The 16,596-nt window shown below is 42.3% G+C and overlaps 1 protein-coding gene across 11 annotated transcripts in view; it reads left to right on the forward strand.

Moving 5' to 3' along the window:
- The window catches only part of auts2a (activator of transcription and developmental regulator AUTS2 a), a 316,198-nt gene that overhangs the window by 89,514 nt on the left and 210,088 nt on the right, over positions 1–16,596 (forward strand). The gene's annotated exons all lie outside the window — the stretch shown is intronic.

Genomic DNA, 16,596 nt, shown 5'->3' on the forward strand with positions numbered 1-16,596 from the left:
TGTGAAGTTTGAGTATAATGGAATGTGCTCCATTAAAAAAACAAACAAAATTTCCACTATTTGTGCTTTGTGCTATTTTCACACCTTCTTAGAAGGGGTTTGTGTAATTGGACAGTTTGTAGGTTTCCTGCCGGCCAGTCTATAAAATGTGTTTTTAATTTGATCATGATCCCTTAACCTTAGCTCTAGCTGTTGACAGCCTCACACAGATCGGGACTTTTTACCTCAGCTCACAATGTTAGTGAGAAGTACTCGCATTTGTTTACAGTGGAGGAGACTGTAAAACTTTGAGAGTGCGATACAGATCAGTGAGTCAGAGAAGCTCACTTTTGATGAAAGACGGCCATAGATTAATTTATTCAGGATATCCTGATCTTTCAGTAAGCACTGCTGTTAGGCTGTGTTAACTCCTGTTAGCTGCTGTTAGCCTGAGTTAACGCCTGTTAGCTGCTGTTAGCCTGCGTTAGCGCCTGTTAGCTGCTGTTAGCCTTTGTTAACGCCTGTTAGTTGCTGTTAGCCTGTGTTAACACCTGTTAGCTGCTGTTAGCCTGTGTTAGCGCCTGTTAGCTGCTGTTAGCCTGAGTTAATGCCTGTTAGCTGCTGTTAGCCTGTGTTAACGCCTGTTAGCTGCTGTTAGCCTTTGTTAACGCCTGTTAGCTGCTGTTAGCCTGTGTTAACGCCTGTTAGCTGCTGTTAGTCTGTGTTAACTCCTGTACACCAAAAATTGTCTTTGAAGTGGATGTTACCTTGTTGGACTCTGATGCTTGAATAAACTCATATGACGTGAGAATGCAATTAAATGTTTTTGAGTAAAAGTGCAATTTTAAGAACATTTGAGCCTAACACTAGCTGGCATATTGTTAGCTTATAACCAGCTTCTGTTGTTGTTATTTAGACAGCTCACTGTCATGCTGACTATCCGGTCTTTAAGTGATGACGTGACGAATCCTGTTTCCGGGCCTAAAGTAGTCTGCGTTTGGCTTTTGTGTTGTTAACATGTTTAATGTTTTGTATTTTCTTCTATTTAATCTCAAAAAGCTCCTAAAAACAGTCAGTGATCACTGTTGACCTCCCTCGGCTTTTATTACCGCTAATCATTTATTTAAGCTCAGTTTTTAAAACCTTACGATGTAACTACAGCCCAGCCCATGCAGCAGTATATTAATGACTAACCTCGTATTGTGGATGAATTATCTCAGTTGTTCTCTTGGCTGAAGTTTGGTCCGTTTACAGCATCCTGCCATGCGATTGCATTTGTTCCTGACCACCGAGAATCCTCACGTTAACTTTTATCGAGTGGAAAAAAGTTAGCGTGTTTATATTATGCTCACATAGATGTGTCGCTAGCGGTCACGTAGGTAAGTAAGTATGTTCATGCAAGTCTTCATGTGTTAGAGCTCTGACTGCAGTTCAGTTCAGGAGCTGAGGCACACAGAAGCCAATTACTTCTCTTCTGCCTCTGGCATTGCCCGGTCTCAAAGATCCCATTAGTTGGAAGGGAGATGTCCTTCCCGGTGACTGTATTTGAATGTGATGGGTCAACATTGCAAGTGTCACAAAGCACAAACCCGATCTGGTGAATTTTTAATAGATTATTGTAACCTAATAAGAAGAGGTAATTACACACAGATAATTACACAGAGGTAATTACATACAGTCCCTGTAACATGACAGGTATTTTGGTTTTATACACTCCCTAGAGGCAATTTGTTCTAGACTGAGTTTTTGACTAAATGTGAGCCAAGAATAGTTGTAACAAGCACTCATTATATCCATAAGGGACAGTACAAGGTGTCAACATCTGATATGAAATGCTGGATATAAGCTTAAGTTTCAGCCAACAGTTTGGTCCAATCCTAATCTCCCCTTTTGTAGCACTCAGCACCATAGAGCACAGACAAGTAGAAGGGCAGTTGTTTGTCTGATATGTAGGGAAAGATAACTAGATAATGGCACTGCTGTTATTCCATATGTTTCATCTGCTTAATCATAAGCTGTAAAATAACCTCAACAGTGATACTGCAAATTTTAGTAATTCTTGCATAATATGATCCCATCTGTTCAAGAAATGATTAATTTCAGACTTTATAGAATAATCTTGACATCATTTGACAAATGTGACTGACATTTCTTCCTTATTCTCCTGCTGCTCAACAAAGTGACAGAAAACACATTTTTTGTCAGTTTATTACTTCCAACCAAAACCTTTTAAATGTGAGTCCGAAACTTGGAATGGGAGTTAATGATGAGCACTTGAAGTCGGTGTAAGTAGCCCTTCATCACATAGTAAATGAGAGAGAGGTTTTAATGACTGTGGAGAGCATGGCTGCAGGGAGTAGGAGGAACATCCGAAAGCTCATATTTGCATGTGTTGAGTCATTTCTGGAAAGTCCTTATCTCGCTTTGCTTTTCATCAGATCCACGCTCCCTGATGGGGGTAAAAAGAAAATCAGTTTGCCTCCATTCCCTTCTACCTCATTTCCCTCCTTTTGATAACACGGCAGACCACATCCTCTTAGTAATTGGTCCTTATTGGAGTTAGTCATTCCCAGTGAATTGTCTCTGATTTTTGGATTACTCAAAATCCACTGGTGAAGGAAGTTAACACTGCACCATGAAATTGTATGAATTAACAGAGGATAATAGTTGATAATAACTGGGGCACACTCGTGACTATTGTGTAATTATTACATGCAGTCTACCAGTTAACTGTCTGTAATGTCATCCTTATTTATCCCATCATGAACCAGCAGATTACATAAATGAACACTATATGAATCCACAGGAATACATTTCTTACATAAACTAAAGATATTTGGCTCATAGATTTGCTGTGATTGACCAATATCTCTCCATATTGTGCCCATGTCAGGATAGTATCATCATACCAACACGTGGAAGATGTTTCCAGGCTTAAGGCTGAACGTTGGTTCCAACATTTAGCCTGAGAACAGTTGAATCTCTCAAACACAGGAACACACAGGGTTTGCATGCATGCACCTGCATCCATGGCTTCGAAGGATGTTACATTAACCTTACTTTAGCACTCTTTTGCATACTGTTTGCCTGAAAAAATGCAGAGCGTGGGCTAGAGTTGAAACATCCTCATCATTGGTTTTAGTATTGCTTGAATACTGTGTGAAGGACTGGATTAGTACTGAGTCTTCAGAGTGAAGACTTGAGGTTTTATTTGAACACCCGTCATCAAACAGTTCATTTTAGAGGCCGAGCAGGTCATCTACGCAACTGGAAGGTTGATGGTTTGATTCCCAGTGGCTGCAGCGATGGGATCTTTACTCTATGACATAAGATGAGAACAACATAACATCATAAAGAACAAAACCCCTCCTTACAACACAAATTATGCCCCATGTCAGGTAAGCATTGAAAACATAACATTTGCTTAACATAATATTTGAATTAGCCATCATTACTAAAGCACACAGCCAAGTCCAAGTTCATGTTAACAAGTTTTACTTGTTGTCAAAATTCAGTGTTTTAAACTCCAGTTTTACTGGTTTCTTGAGTTATTTGCATTCGGCCAAACTGCTATAAGTTTCATTACCTTGCAATACACACCAAAGATGAATAATAGTAGACAAACCGTTTCGTCACAATAAAGATGAATCTTCTACTCTAGAGATGGACAAAAGCTTCAGTGGAGGCACGTTTACTGAATGACCAACCTCTTCATTTAGTGTTTCTGTACGTTAGCACAGTGAAGATGAGATGTTAGTGAACTGTTGTCACTTGATGTACTGTAATAGTCTCATAGCGCATATATAGTCAGTGATGATGGCTCGTTTACATGGAAGTAGTTTATTCAGTGTCAGAAATTAAAAGAGTTAGAGGCTTCAAGTGTCATCACACTTCAAAATAATTGCATTATTGAAATAATATGGATATAATATAATATAATATAATATAATTAATTGACACTCTAGTAGTTCTTTGGGTACTGCTTGTTTTTTCAGGCTGTGCAGCTCAGTTTAAGCATAAACAGAGTTTGAGAGTTGATGTTTATATTTCTTTGTCCTGCAGACCTGACTGGGCTGCCCTTTATTTCCCTCCTCAGTGATGACCATAACACCATGGCAACAGCAGCATGGTAATAAGACATAGTACAGTAGCACATCCTGATGTTGTTTGACATCCACTGTTACAGAATCATGGCAGGCCTGAACAAACTCTTCAAGCCAGATATGGGAGATAACATCAAAACGCATTCTTATTCTCTCTGTGCATGCATACAGGCAGAATCAGAATCCTGTTTGATGTGAGCTCATTTCCGACTGTTTTTGGGCTACATTCCCACAGGAATGCAGACAGACCTGAAATGGGAAGAGGATAAGACCTTGACCTTGGCTCAGCCTTTACTCTCCCTACTGCTTTCATCACTCAAAACAAAATGTTGTTGGAAACCCCTCTTAACCTGCACACAGGCACGAATTCAGAGAGAAAGGAGTGGTGTTGATCCTTTAACCTTACACAACACCAGATATGAAGGATGAGAGCTCCAGAACAAGTTATAATCCACTGTCAGAGAAAAACTGGTTGTACTTGACAGGAGAAAAAATACTTAAGTCAGTGTGCGTTCACTGTTTTAGGGGAGTATGTGCAACTACACAAAAGGAACAGTTTTAAAACACATCAGATCCTAATGAGAAAAAAATGATTTATAAAATAAATACCTGTGAGGATATTTAATAGAATATCATCGTTTAATAGAAATGAAAACGTTCAACCTGCAGAAGGCTGAATTCAAAACATCCTGGAAATTAAAGTGAAAACATTATGGGAGAAGCTGTTCCGATTTGCTACTGAGACGAGGGATGGTGTCCTGGAGTTTTCCTCCCTAATGTGGACCAGGGCATCGCTGAGCTTCTGGACACTCTGAAGTCCAACCTGGCGGTTAGATTGGACGCAAACCCAGAGATGTTCTATTGGCGAGTGTGTCCTTCATCTTCTAGGAACTCCCCACATGCAGTAGGAGGAAACCCAAGACCCATTGCACCAGCATGGAGCCTGACAGTGGATCCAGAGGTATCCTCCTGATACCTAATGGCAGTCAGACTGCCAGACATTCACACCATCGAGCTAAAGGAGGTTGTTTTGTAGAGCTGTGCCAGCGGTCAGTGTCTTCCTCCTTGTACAAAGGAGCAGATACCGGTCCTGGTGATGGGTTAAGGGCCTTGTACAGCCCTGTACAGTATCTGGCTGTCTCCTGGAATTTCCTCCACGTGTGTGAGACTGTGATGGGAGAGACTCTAACCTACTGTTGGACTACTTGTATCACCTCATGCTGCCAGCAGCCACACTGACCCTAGCCAAATGCAAAACTAGTGAAAAAACAGTCAGAAAGGACGAGGAGGGAAAAAGTGTCGTCCACCTTTAAAACCCTGTTTTGGGGCTTGTCTCACTGTTGCCCCTGTTGTTAATGTCATTAACACCAAAGCAGCTGAAACTGATTAAAGCCCCTCTGCTACTTAACTGACCAGATCAAATCCCAGATGTTTAACTGACTTAATGCTATATTCTGATTAAAAAGTATCTAATTATTTTAAAAACAGTGAGCGTAGTATGAAGGCAGTCTTACCTCTGGGTGTGCCCTCGAGTTTTGCCTTCCTCAGAGTCATGTACAGTAGAGTATAGAAGGAAATGGTAAAGTCTGTTGACTGTCAGATAGGGTCCAGATGAGCAGATGGAGACTGTTTCTCCAAGGAACCCGCAGGGAAGACCAGACTCCATCCTCTTCTTTTCTCTCCCGATCCTCTTGACTGTGCCAGTTCTTTGCCACCGCAGGCTGAGGAGGTGGCAGTCTCAGTTTTCCTGTCACCCTAGAGCAGAGAGAGAGAAATAGCCATCTGTGATTTACCCAGACCCTGGGCTCATCTGCCACCGACAGAGGAGCCAAGGAAAAGTATTCAATCTTGCTTAAAACCTTCGTGCATTTGAGCGCACGCCACATCTCTGCTGTGACAAATGCTTCTATCAGCCTCTGTGAAGCAAAGTGAAACGAGGACGGGTCGCTATGAAAATACAAGCGAAGAGCTTAATAGACTTGGAGGTAAAATGAAAAAAATATTACGGCTTATTTTGTTCTGTTGAAGTCGCCTTCTCTGCCATCACATAAAATCTCTCCTGCCTGGGAATCCTTTGACAGTAAGCTTGAATTTATATAAAGTCGCCATGTGAAACATCATTATATGGTTTCCTGGAATAAACACAGCATGTCTAGACCATGTCCCCTCTCAGCCAGAAACTGCAGTGACTGCCAGGAAAGATGGAATAATTGAATCCTGAGCAAAAAAACAAAAAACACAGCTACACCAACAATGGCTCCCTCTCTCTCTCTCTCTCTCTCTCCAGTTCAGATGAGTAAACTGGAGCTGGAGTCCTGAAATGTGTTGCATGCTGGGCTGTTTTTGTGATGTGTTGGCACCCTCTGCTGCTAGCTGAGGAGAATGCTCTGACCTTTTTCCAATTTCAGTGCTCAGATTGTGATATCTTAAATGTTACCTCTATTATTATTATTATTAGTTACTAATTTGGAACAAAAGCAGTGCCATAAAGCATTTGGTCAGCAGCTTTAATATAAAAACTCTGACATCTAATTGCACCATGTTTTACCCACCTATGGTCAGCTTTAGGGACACACTTTGATGAGTATAATTAAAATACACATGTGCACATTTAAAACCATTTTTTTTGTAATGTGCTTTGTGTAATCCAGACACACTGATGCACCCTCACACAGTCTGTTAGTTTATTATCACAGCCTGCCTCAAATCCAACTTGATGTGATTTTCTGTGATGCAGGCAAACCAGCTGGCAATAATGAAGCTAAAATAAGTAGAGCTTATTATACAGCAGTGCATGTGAGGGTCTGTCCACGTAGCAGTCACTTCTCCAGCAAAAATATGCCACTCTGCAGGGTTTGACTCTCGGTGACACGTCCTTGTTAGTGTGGAAGACTCCAGTGCCATGTGCATGGGTGTGTGCTGTCAGAGCCGTCGCCTCTGCATAAAGCAGATTCCTCGTGTTTTCAGAGCTAAGTGGGTGTAATGAGCAAAAAATAACGCTGCTTTGCAAAAACTAGATTCTTTTGATTATCGTATGGCATCAACAGCTCTCTACGAACATGCATGAATGTATCAAGAATATATCCAGATGTGTAAAGATGTTCCTGATTTGTACAGAATTATGCGCTTAAAAGGTTTGTGTTTAAGAAACAGTGTAAACATGTCTGCATGCAGTTTGCAGTTGAAATGTGCTAACTGATCACTGCCTGCTGGGCTCCTTACATCGCACCAGTGCAGGACAGCTGCACAAACTTAAAAGCTGGTTTACGTGTTACTGCATCAGAGTTCATCAAATTAAACTCTGAGGTCCATTTCTTGTTGGAATCTGCAGTCAAGTGGGAGAACATTACACATCACCTTCACATACAGAGCAACCATCATTGCTTTTGAAATACAGATTTGTCTTTGGGCAAAAGGTTCACGCGATCAATACGGCTATTCTAATAGAATCTACCTTTATTTCCTTTTAACTGTGCTTTAGATCACTTTGATAGCTCTCTCCCAAGCTGCCGTTAACCTTGATTCAAAGGTCTTTGGCTCAGTGCTATCTCTTGGAGTTGACCTGTTAAGAGCTGCGGTGGAGGTGACTGCTTTGATGCCTTTATGCTGCCTCTGCTGCTTCCCTGACTTGCCTCGAGCTATACAATACACTGCGCACAAGACTGTCAGAAGAAATGGAGGAGCTGAGAACACACGGATGTGTTTGCGTGTCTTGTGATGCTGAGATGTTGAACGATCCGAGTCAGAGGCCACATGCAGCACTTGTGCATCGCCCATCCCCCTCCTCCCTGATGCATTTCCCCTGTCAGCGTACACATGTAGTTCATAGGTTACAATCAATAATTTGCCCATCCTCCATCAACTAGACTGTTGTGAAGGAGCGCGGGTAATGAGATGCGGCCTGTTCTTCAGAGTTTGTAATGGGGTCGCTCCCCGTAAGAACCCCTGGGTGGATTGCCTCCTTCTTCTTCTAGAATCACGTGTTTTGGCTCAGAGGTCATTATCCTCGGCTCCCAGTCCCATGTGCCTTTGGCCCTGGGTGGGGGGTGGGGGATAAAGGAGGCACTGTCTGTAGCTACATAGAAACAAAATGTGTGAAATCCAAAACAAGATATTATTTTGTAAATTCTCACTGTGACCTTTGAAGGCCGTTTATAAATGTAATTATTTCTAAATTTAGCTTTATATGCTATAATTTGGTGAAATAGATGGTTACATGCTCAGATACACACTGTAATGGGAGTGATTGTTACAAGAAATTTTTTTTAATTAATATTATTATTCCAGCCTTTTGCTCCTCTGCCCTCCATCACTGCGCACATTTTCTGTGGGTCTCACAGCTTAGCTTGTTCTAGCTTTAGCATGTTACTGGTTAGTAGGATATTGTGGAACCGTGATCACCCATTTGGATAATTCATAAGAAATGAGATGAATACAAATTAAATTTCTTATTTTTATAGTTATAGTTTATTCAGCAGGGCTTTTTTATAAATATAAATGAATTTGAGTGGATTGGTGGACGCCTGTAGGACGACTATAACTGTATGAGAGCATAAACACAAGATAGAAGATGCTTACGCTGCAGATTTCTCAACTGTGACCAGTTGGAAGAGGTCACAGTGAGCACAGAGAGGTCTCCTTCATTATTGATCCAACACTTCCCATTTTTATTTTCTGTTCTTTGCTTTGAGTAGATTAGTTTGGCATCTGGTGCAGAATTCACATATTTCTGAGGTCAGGTTCTTGATCTCCTTCCTACACTGTTAGTGAGATGCTCTTATATTATCTTTCATCATAATACTTTTCTTACAAACAGCCTTTTTCTCCTGTTTTAATACTAGAAGCACCAAGAGGGTCATTTTAACCTTATCCTGCAAAGACAGCAGCCACTGAAGACATATAGTTGTTATTTTCTTTCAATTTTTCTAATTATAAGTAGCAGTTTAGGTTTTAAGGCTGTTATTAGTTTTAGAATTCATAATAAAGACTACATATCTGAATAATGTCATTTTCTGTGTGAGGAAGTGTTACACTGCACACCTGTCTGACAGGCAGACGGGGGAGGTAACCAAGCAACAGTTTGTGCACGGCTTGGCAAAAATCAATGAGTCCCGTATCTGGAAAGTTCATGTTTGTACTCTGTACCAGAGGAGGATGTGGCCATTGAAGGTCTGTGAAATCCCGAGCTTAAAGGTTGGCAAGATGGACAGCTTGGAAAACTTGCACCAATAAAAGTGGCTGTGCTTACCCTGTTGCTTCCCTGATATGGCGTAACCACTGAAGTCCATCACTGTAGGATACAAGCAGGAGAAGGTACGCCTAGCTGTGGAAATGAAGGACTCTCTGATGGAGCAGAAACGTTACCATCTGCACAGGCCGAAAGTGAAAGGGGCAAATCAAGGTCAGCCACACCATCGCAAACCTCCAACTTCAAGAAGTCATGGATGCAGTTAAAACTGGACATAATGGACTAAACTAACGTTCTGGTCCAAAGCAGGCAAGAAACAGCAGAAGACCACAGTATGGGCGCGTTGTGGTAACGGTGCATAGAGGCCCAGTAATGTGCTCGTGCTGGGTCAGCACTCCACCCTTTTTCCACAGACTCAGAGTATATGTGCTACTCCGTCACATTGAAAGGAACCAGCTGATGAGGTCTGGGTCATGTTTTCCCTGCTATGCAGTTGCATTTGTCTCTACCCATCAGGGACCCTCGTGTTAACTTTTGAGGGCAAAGCAGTTAGCATTTATCCTCCAGCTTCACTATGCTAATGTGCTTATATGATCCAAACCATAGCTGTGTAGCTAGCCACCATGTAGCACACCATTATACACCAGCTAGCCCAACTTCAGCAACCCTGCAAACGTCACTGCTGTTTAGTTTTCCGTCTTCATGTCTGAAATGACAGCAGAGCTGTACATTTGCATTTTTCAGAAATCCCTCAGTCTGAACCTGGTATATCATTATATGGAAACCAGCTCATTTGAGTTCGGGAACTGAAGAGGAGTTGCGACCAGGAAACGGCTAATGACATCGGATTGCCAGCAGCCGGAAGAAAGACTGGGCATCTCTGGACTGTTGCCCCCATGACATGAAGCTGGAAAAGTACTGTCCTATGGTGTCCTATCGGTAGATGGCTTGGTTTTGACATTTAGTATTTTAATGCACAGTGGAAAGATGGGAAGAATATGAAAGATTTTGTGGTCTTGCACTGGATTTAAGTCGATTCCTTTGCTTCTTTTCTCACTGTGTGATTTTCAGACTGTTGTGGCCGCACATCTATGTAAGAGATTTTGAGACCTTGTTTAGCATCACGAGTTCTGACCTAGCTTCCAGCCATCCTGTTTCTGAACATATAACTTACAGTGCCCCCACACACCACTCACCCTGTTTCTCATCTCTGTCTGTGAGCAATTAGTCTGTGTTTATCTGTTTCCTGCTTTCATCTGATCTGTTCGCTGACCAGTGCAGGGACAGCTGGGTCTGTAGGCTGCTTCCTAGGAGAGGGTGAATGCGTGCAAAGGAGCTGAGGAAGGGAGGAGGTGAACTGAAACATCATGGAGTTGGCATTGGCTCATGCATCTGAAACTCATTGGAACATGGAGTTATTTCCCCTCCTTTTTCTGTTCCTTGTTGCTCTCTGGAGTCTATTTTCCCCCTCTTCAACCAGACCCCCAACCAAATCGCGTGCTGAATTGTTTGGAAATGACTCCAAATGAAGCCTTGGCTCTGTACTCACACTGTGTGTGTGTGTGTGTGTGTGTGTGTGTGTGTGTGTGTGTGTGTGTGTGTGTGTGTGTTTTTGCACGCCAGTTTGAACCTGCAATCATTTCTGCAGGCCTTTGGCAAGGTCAGCACATGACATGGTGGTACTCTTACATGAATATGACAAACCATCTTCTTCTATCAGCACGGTGTAATAGAAACACTTTTGTGGAGGTTTATCTGGCATTTACTTTATTTACTTGTGTGGGGTTTAATTTATCTTTGCAGTATAAAAGCAAGGTCAGTCCATCAATCTGGCCTTTAAGTGATGACGTGATGAATCCTGCTTCTGGGCCCAAACTACTGCGTTTAATAAGGCTTTTGTGTTTTTAACTTGTTTTAATGCTTTGTATCTTGTTCTATTTAATCTCAACAAGCCCCTAAATACAGTCAGTGATCCCTGTCGGCCTCTCTCAGTTTTTTATTACCACTAATCATTTTAAAGCTCAGTTTTTAAAACCTTACGATGTAACTACAGCCCAGCCCATGCAGCAGTATATTAATGTCTAACCTGGTATTGTGGATGGATTATCTCAGTTGTTCTCCTGACTGAAGTTTGGTCCGTTTACAGCATCCTGCCATGCGGTTGCATTTGTCTCTAACCATCGGGAACCCTCACGTTAACTTTTATCGAGTGGAAAAAAGTTAGCATTCATCCTCCAGCTTCACTGTGTTTATGCTATGCTAACATAGCTGTGTCGCTAGCGATCACGTAGCACATCATTATATAGCAGCTAGCCCAACTTCAGTAACCCTACAAACGTCACTGCTGTTTAGTTTCCTGTCTTCATTTATGTTGGAAGTGATAGCAGAGCTGTACGTTTGAATGTTTCAGAAATCTCTCAGTCAGAACATGCTATATCATGTTTAGGTGGAAGCTAGCGCGCTAACTTCCTGCTAACTTCTAACTCTGTTAAATATAATAAATCCTGTTTTCATGGATGCCTGGATGTTAAACTTAATTGTTACACCTGGTAAAGCAGCAACGCTGATCATTTTATAAAAGATGAAAGAATTTAGACAGTTTTTAACTCTCAGTGATGCAGCAGTGTTCGTTTGACTTTGGGAACTGAAGCGGACGGAGTTTAGGACCCAGACACGGCTGATGATGTCAGACTTAAAGAGCAGATAGACGTCTGAGAGAAATACTTCACTGTTACATGAGTGTATCACTCCACCTTCCAGCTAATGCCATCCCAGAAAATTGATTCTGTTCATTTTGATACAAACTTTTTTGTAAAATCTCAGTTTTTGATAAGTCATCGAGGTATTTAACGGCATCTTCATGTCTGTGTATTTGATGCATTTTTGTATAACTAAATCAGTACAAGGACTTCTGTGTCCAAAAGCCTTAGTTGTACTTTGTTTATAATTAGTAAATGCTGTAGTTGCCCATTAATGTGTTAGCATGCTAGTTTTAGCATTCAGCTCAGAGCATTATGTATCAGCTGCTAGCTTTGACCAGTTTGAAGTTATTTCCTGTCCCAAAACTTGGTTAGGTAGATTAGCATTGAATACAGATTCCTTCTTCATCACATTAATGCTCGTTTGATTGACTGGTTTAGAGCTTTTTCCCCAACATGAATTATTTCCTTGTAAGTCTCGCTGCATACTACATACAGTAATAAAGCTAAACTATAAGTTTCAGTGGTCAGCTCTCCCAAAGGAACAAATTCAAAGTTATTACTGCACCTCATGGACCTTAATACACGTTTCTTCACTGCATTACAGCAAAAGTCATTTGTGCCAAGGCAGCCTGGTGCTATAATCCCCAGCAGTAGAAGGCAGAGGAGGGGGCAGGCTAACGTGATTTCCTGGCTGTGGCCTAGACAGGACTCAGACCTGTATTATCTGGCCATCAGAGAGACTTAGCTTCAACTGTAATATCTGTGTGGAGAGCAGGAAATGGCCTTTGTGTTGCTGGCCAATACGGCCTGCGGAGAGGAAGCGAGGAAACATGCACTGCAGCAGTGATGTAGAGGAGTGGGGGTGTCCTTTTCTGTAAAGCCTTCCCTCCCTCACTAACAGTTCCCACAGGTGAGCTTCATTAAAAAGTGTCTCCATTTATTTTTTTTAACCTTATATTTGATTATGTAAGAGAACTATGTTGCAGCACAGAGCTGCTTCTGAGTTTAAAAGATTAAAGCAAACTTTAAGGAAGTGTTTTGCAGGATGGCGTGCTCACTCTTCTTCATGCAGGTTTAATGGAAAATCGGAGCAGAGCTGAAGTGTTGTAGCTCACGGGGTTGAACATCTGGGCCGCTGCCGGAGGAGAGAGCAAGCTAGCACGTAAACAGAAAGTGGCAGGTTCACTGTATGTGCTCTCGTGCGTCATACACTGATCGCTTGTCAAAGTCCGTCCGACTTTGACAAGCGATCACGACAAAGATGTCCACGCTAAAAACACAGCGTCACGCTCGAGTCTGTGCAGCTCCAGAGCCTCTACAGCCTGCTAAAGCTTCTTCCCAGTTTGTGGTGAAAGTATTAAAGAAGAGACTCTTTTTTTAGACATATTGATATATGAGATATTTGTACAAAAACTGGAGCATTTCAGCCTCCTCCTCACTCCTGATGCTGGTAAAGCCATGCAGAAACAATGCTTATTGACCTCATGTTGGACTGTTCTGCTGCCCCTGAACTTAATCGTTTTGATATGATCTCTTTGCACGCTATATAATTGTGTAATTTGAGATCCAAGGGGATCTCAAGATAACCTTGTAATGCAATTGTGCACAGTCCTCAAAATATTATCAGCAAGCCACTGACTGCACCTTTCCAGCTCTGTTCAGCTCCGTGTTGTGCCTAAACGCACACCAGTCGCTGAAACGATACCCTAAACTCCCTTTTTTGTTTTTTTGGATTTCATCCCTCCGAGCTTTTGAAACTCTGTTATCCGGGCGCAGCAATGGCCGTGGGGGACATGGCCAAGCGTAGGCATGTGTGTGGGAAGTGAGCAGGCAGGCAGGCTGTCACTTAGCATTACAGCACTACAGGCTCCCCATGGGTGGCATGAGGAGAGTGGAAAGTGATAAGACAAGAGAGAAAGAAGAGGAAGGAGGAAGAACAGGACTGAAGCAAATGATATACAGCAGCCCACACAGCAAAATGCACTCGCTTGGCCCCCAGCAGCCCTGAGTCAAGGAAACCTGCTGTTTGTTTTTCCTCTGATTAGACCAGCTGCTGAAGATAAGCGCACCGTACGTCACTGCTGACCTAAATATGCAGACGAAGGGGTTAAAAGATCACACATAATGTTCATGTGGTGGGCTGTGGATCCTTAAATAATGGCAAAACTGTGACAGTACTTTGTTGAAATACAAGTTTATATAAAATAGACATAAATGTTACTGTACGACTATCACTGCAGGACAAACTGTGGTCGTAATGTCCCACTTTAATTGCTTAATAGTGCAGACGTCCTCAGTGACTAATAAAAGGAAAAATTAGCTGTTAGTTAATTTGATAGGTTGATGTTAAATGATGGTTTCTCTTCTGTAGTCGTGTATCCAATTTGTCATGCAGGAAAAATCAGTGACATTACCTGCTTTGTTTGTTTGTAGGCCAACCCCCTGCACGCATGCAGAGATGCTGTCTCCCAAATGTCAGCGTTGATATGTTTGAAGATAAGCAAATGTCTCATTTTCAGTGAGCAGTCCTCATCTTAGTGCATGCTCAGTAAACTAGATACAGGGAAATATGGTTCTGTGTTCTGTATCCATAATGAGCAGAGACCCTTCTTTACGCTCCTTTAAGCAACGCGTTGTGTAGTAAGCACAGAGTAGAACAGCTGTATTGACTATATTGATCTTTTGGAGATACCAATCTGTTCAGTTATCCTGCTTCACTGTTGTAAGCGTGACGTGTGAAAGAGTCAGTCCTCCGTGTTGGCCCGCGATGGCATTAGATTCTGTCCCCCCTCCATGCTGGCACAAACCCTGAGCAAAGGGAGATTATGTTTCCATGGATGCTGACGCAGTGGCACTCCTGCGTCTGATTACTTTTGTTTATAACCCACTGCTGTCCCATGATAGAGGGTTGCCTCAGTTTAACTCGGGAGCTGCCAAATTTGGATAAACCCTGTGGGATACAGGAGCCCATTGTAGTTTCAAACCATCGTCAAAAGTGACATGATTATATACACAGCAGCAGCATTGTGTGGATGGGATATGGGCCCTGTGCGCCAGCGGGAGTGGCAGAATGTAAACATTGACTGGGTGGCCCGTTCCCAGTCTCAGATGTGGCCTTTTTAGTCCTTAAGCCATTAGAGTAGATGACTAGACTTTTACACTCCAGTTCACAGCAGTTTAGCTGATACCCTGTGTCTGTGTTGCTTATATTTTTGTTGTGTTGGACATATTTTGTTTAGTCTAAGTTTGCAGTGTCTTTGTGGAAAACAGAAATATATAATTAGTCATAATAAATGAACATTTCGAGGTTATCGGGAGAGGTCACACTTTAAAGCTGCACTAATATATTAGCATAAATGTGTAATGTATGCTGTTTTTTCTTTTGTTTTTGTGTTTTATTTTTTAACATAATCTGGCTGCGATACCTCTGCTTAAAATGTTAGCAGCTAGTTGGTGAGCCTATGGTAGTTGCTAAGTTGACGTGTCCCTCAGTAGGTGGTGGAAACTCAAGGTGGGGCTAAAACTGAACTACATAACTTCAAGTCAAAGCTGAGTTTGTTTTATGTCTGCGTGATGGAGTATTAACTGCTGATTTAATCTCAAAATTAAATATATGAATGGATGGACGAGAGATCCAACCACAACCAGGACAGGTTGTCTGTCTCTCTGTGACAGACTGGCGACCTGTCCAGGCTGTACGATGCCTCTCGCCCTGTGGGAGGCGCTGGAGCCTATCGTGGCTACCGTGAGGTGAGAGGCGGGGCACAGAAAGAGACAGACAACCTTTCACACTTGCGGGCACTTTAGGATCACCAGTTAAACCCCTAACCCCGCTAACTGCATGAGTACCCGGAGAGAAGCCACACAAACACGGGGAGAACATGCAAACGACACACAGCCAGATGGTGGATTCAAACTCGCAACCCTGTTTGCTGCGAGACAGCAGCGCTAACCACCTTAGAGGGATATTTTATATCATGTAAAGTTGAATCAGGAAGCAAAGAAGAAGAATTAATTGAAATAAAATCAGTACCGGAATACATGGAATGTCCCAGTAGTTGGAATTGGATGAAACGGGAATGCTAGATAAGCCGCTAACGATAATCTTTGCTACAATCCTTGTAAATATTTGAAGCTCTCATGCAGAGGGGAGTTTTGCCCAATCTGATCTCAGCATAAATACATTTGACATAGCATTTAGGGGGTGCATTTGTTCAGCTGTCAGAGTGTATTTGGCCCAGGGGAGCTCTGAACCTTTGGAGTCAGACTAGCATCGGGCTGATTTCTGTAGAAATAATAAAGCAGACAGTGTTGGTTTACAGAGGGCAGAGAAACGTAAGATTGAAATAGATACAGAAGGGGGTTAAATGAGGTCGGAATGAAAGAGTTTACCGGTGCATAAAAGAGAGCAATGGGAAGCACGGAGAAGGTGATTTGAGTGAGCACAGGGCTCGAGAAGGGGAAACATAAAAAGAGTAAGTGAGGCAGAGAAAGTGAGCACATATGATAGGCAGAAAGGAAAGAGGGAGAGGGAAGTGCGGGAGGTTGGTGCTTCAGCGTGTAGAGTTTGCCCACCTAGAAGTAAAACATCTCTCTGCTGCGCCTCTGCTGGCATCTGCCACCA

Source organism: Oreochromis aureus, linkage group 10 (assembly GCF_013358895.1).
Source record: "Oreochromis aureus strain Israel breed Guangdong linkage group 10, ZZ_aureus, whole genome shotgun sequence".
Lineage (NCBI taxonomy): Eukaryota > Metazoa > Chordata > Actinopteri > Cichliformes > Cichlidae > Oreochromis > Oreochromis aureus.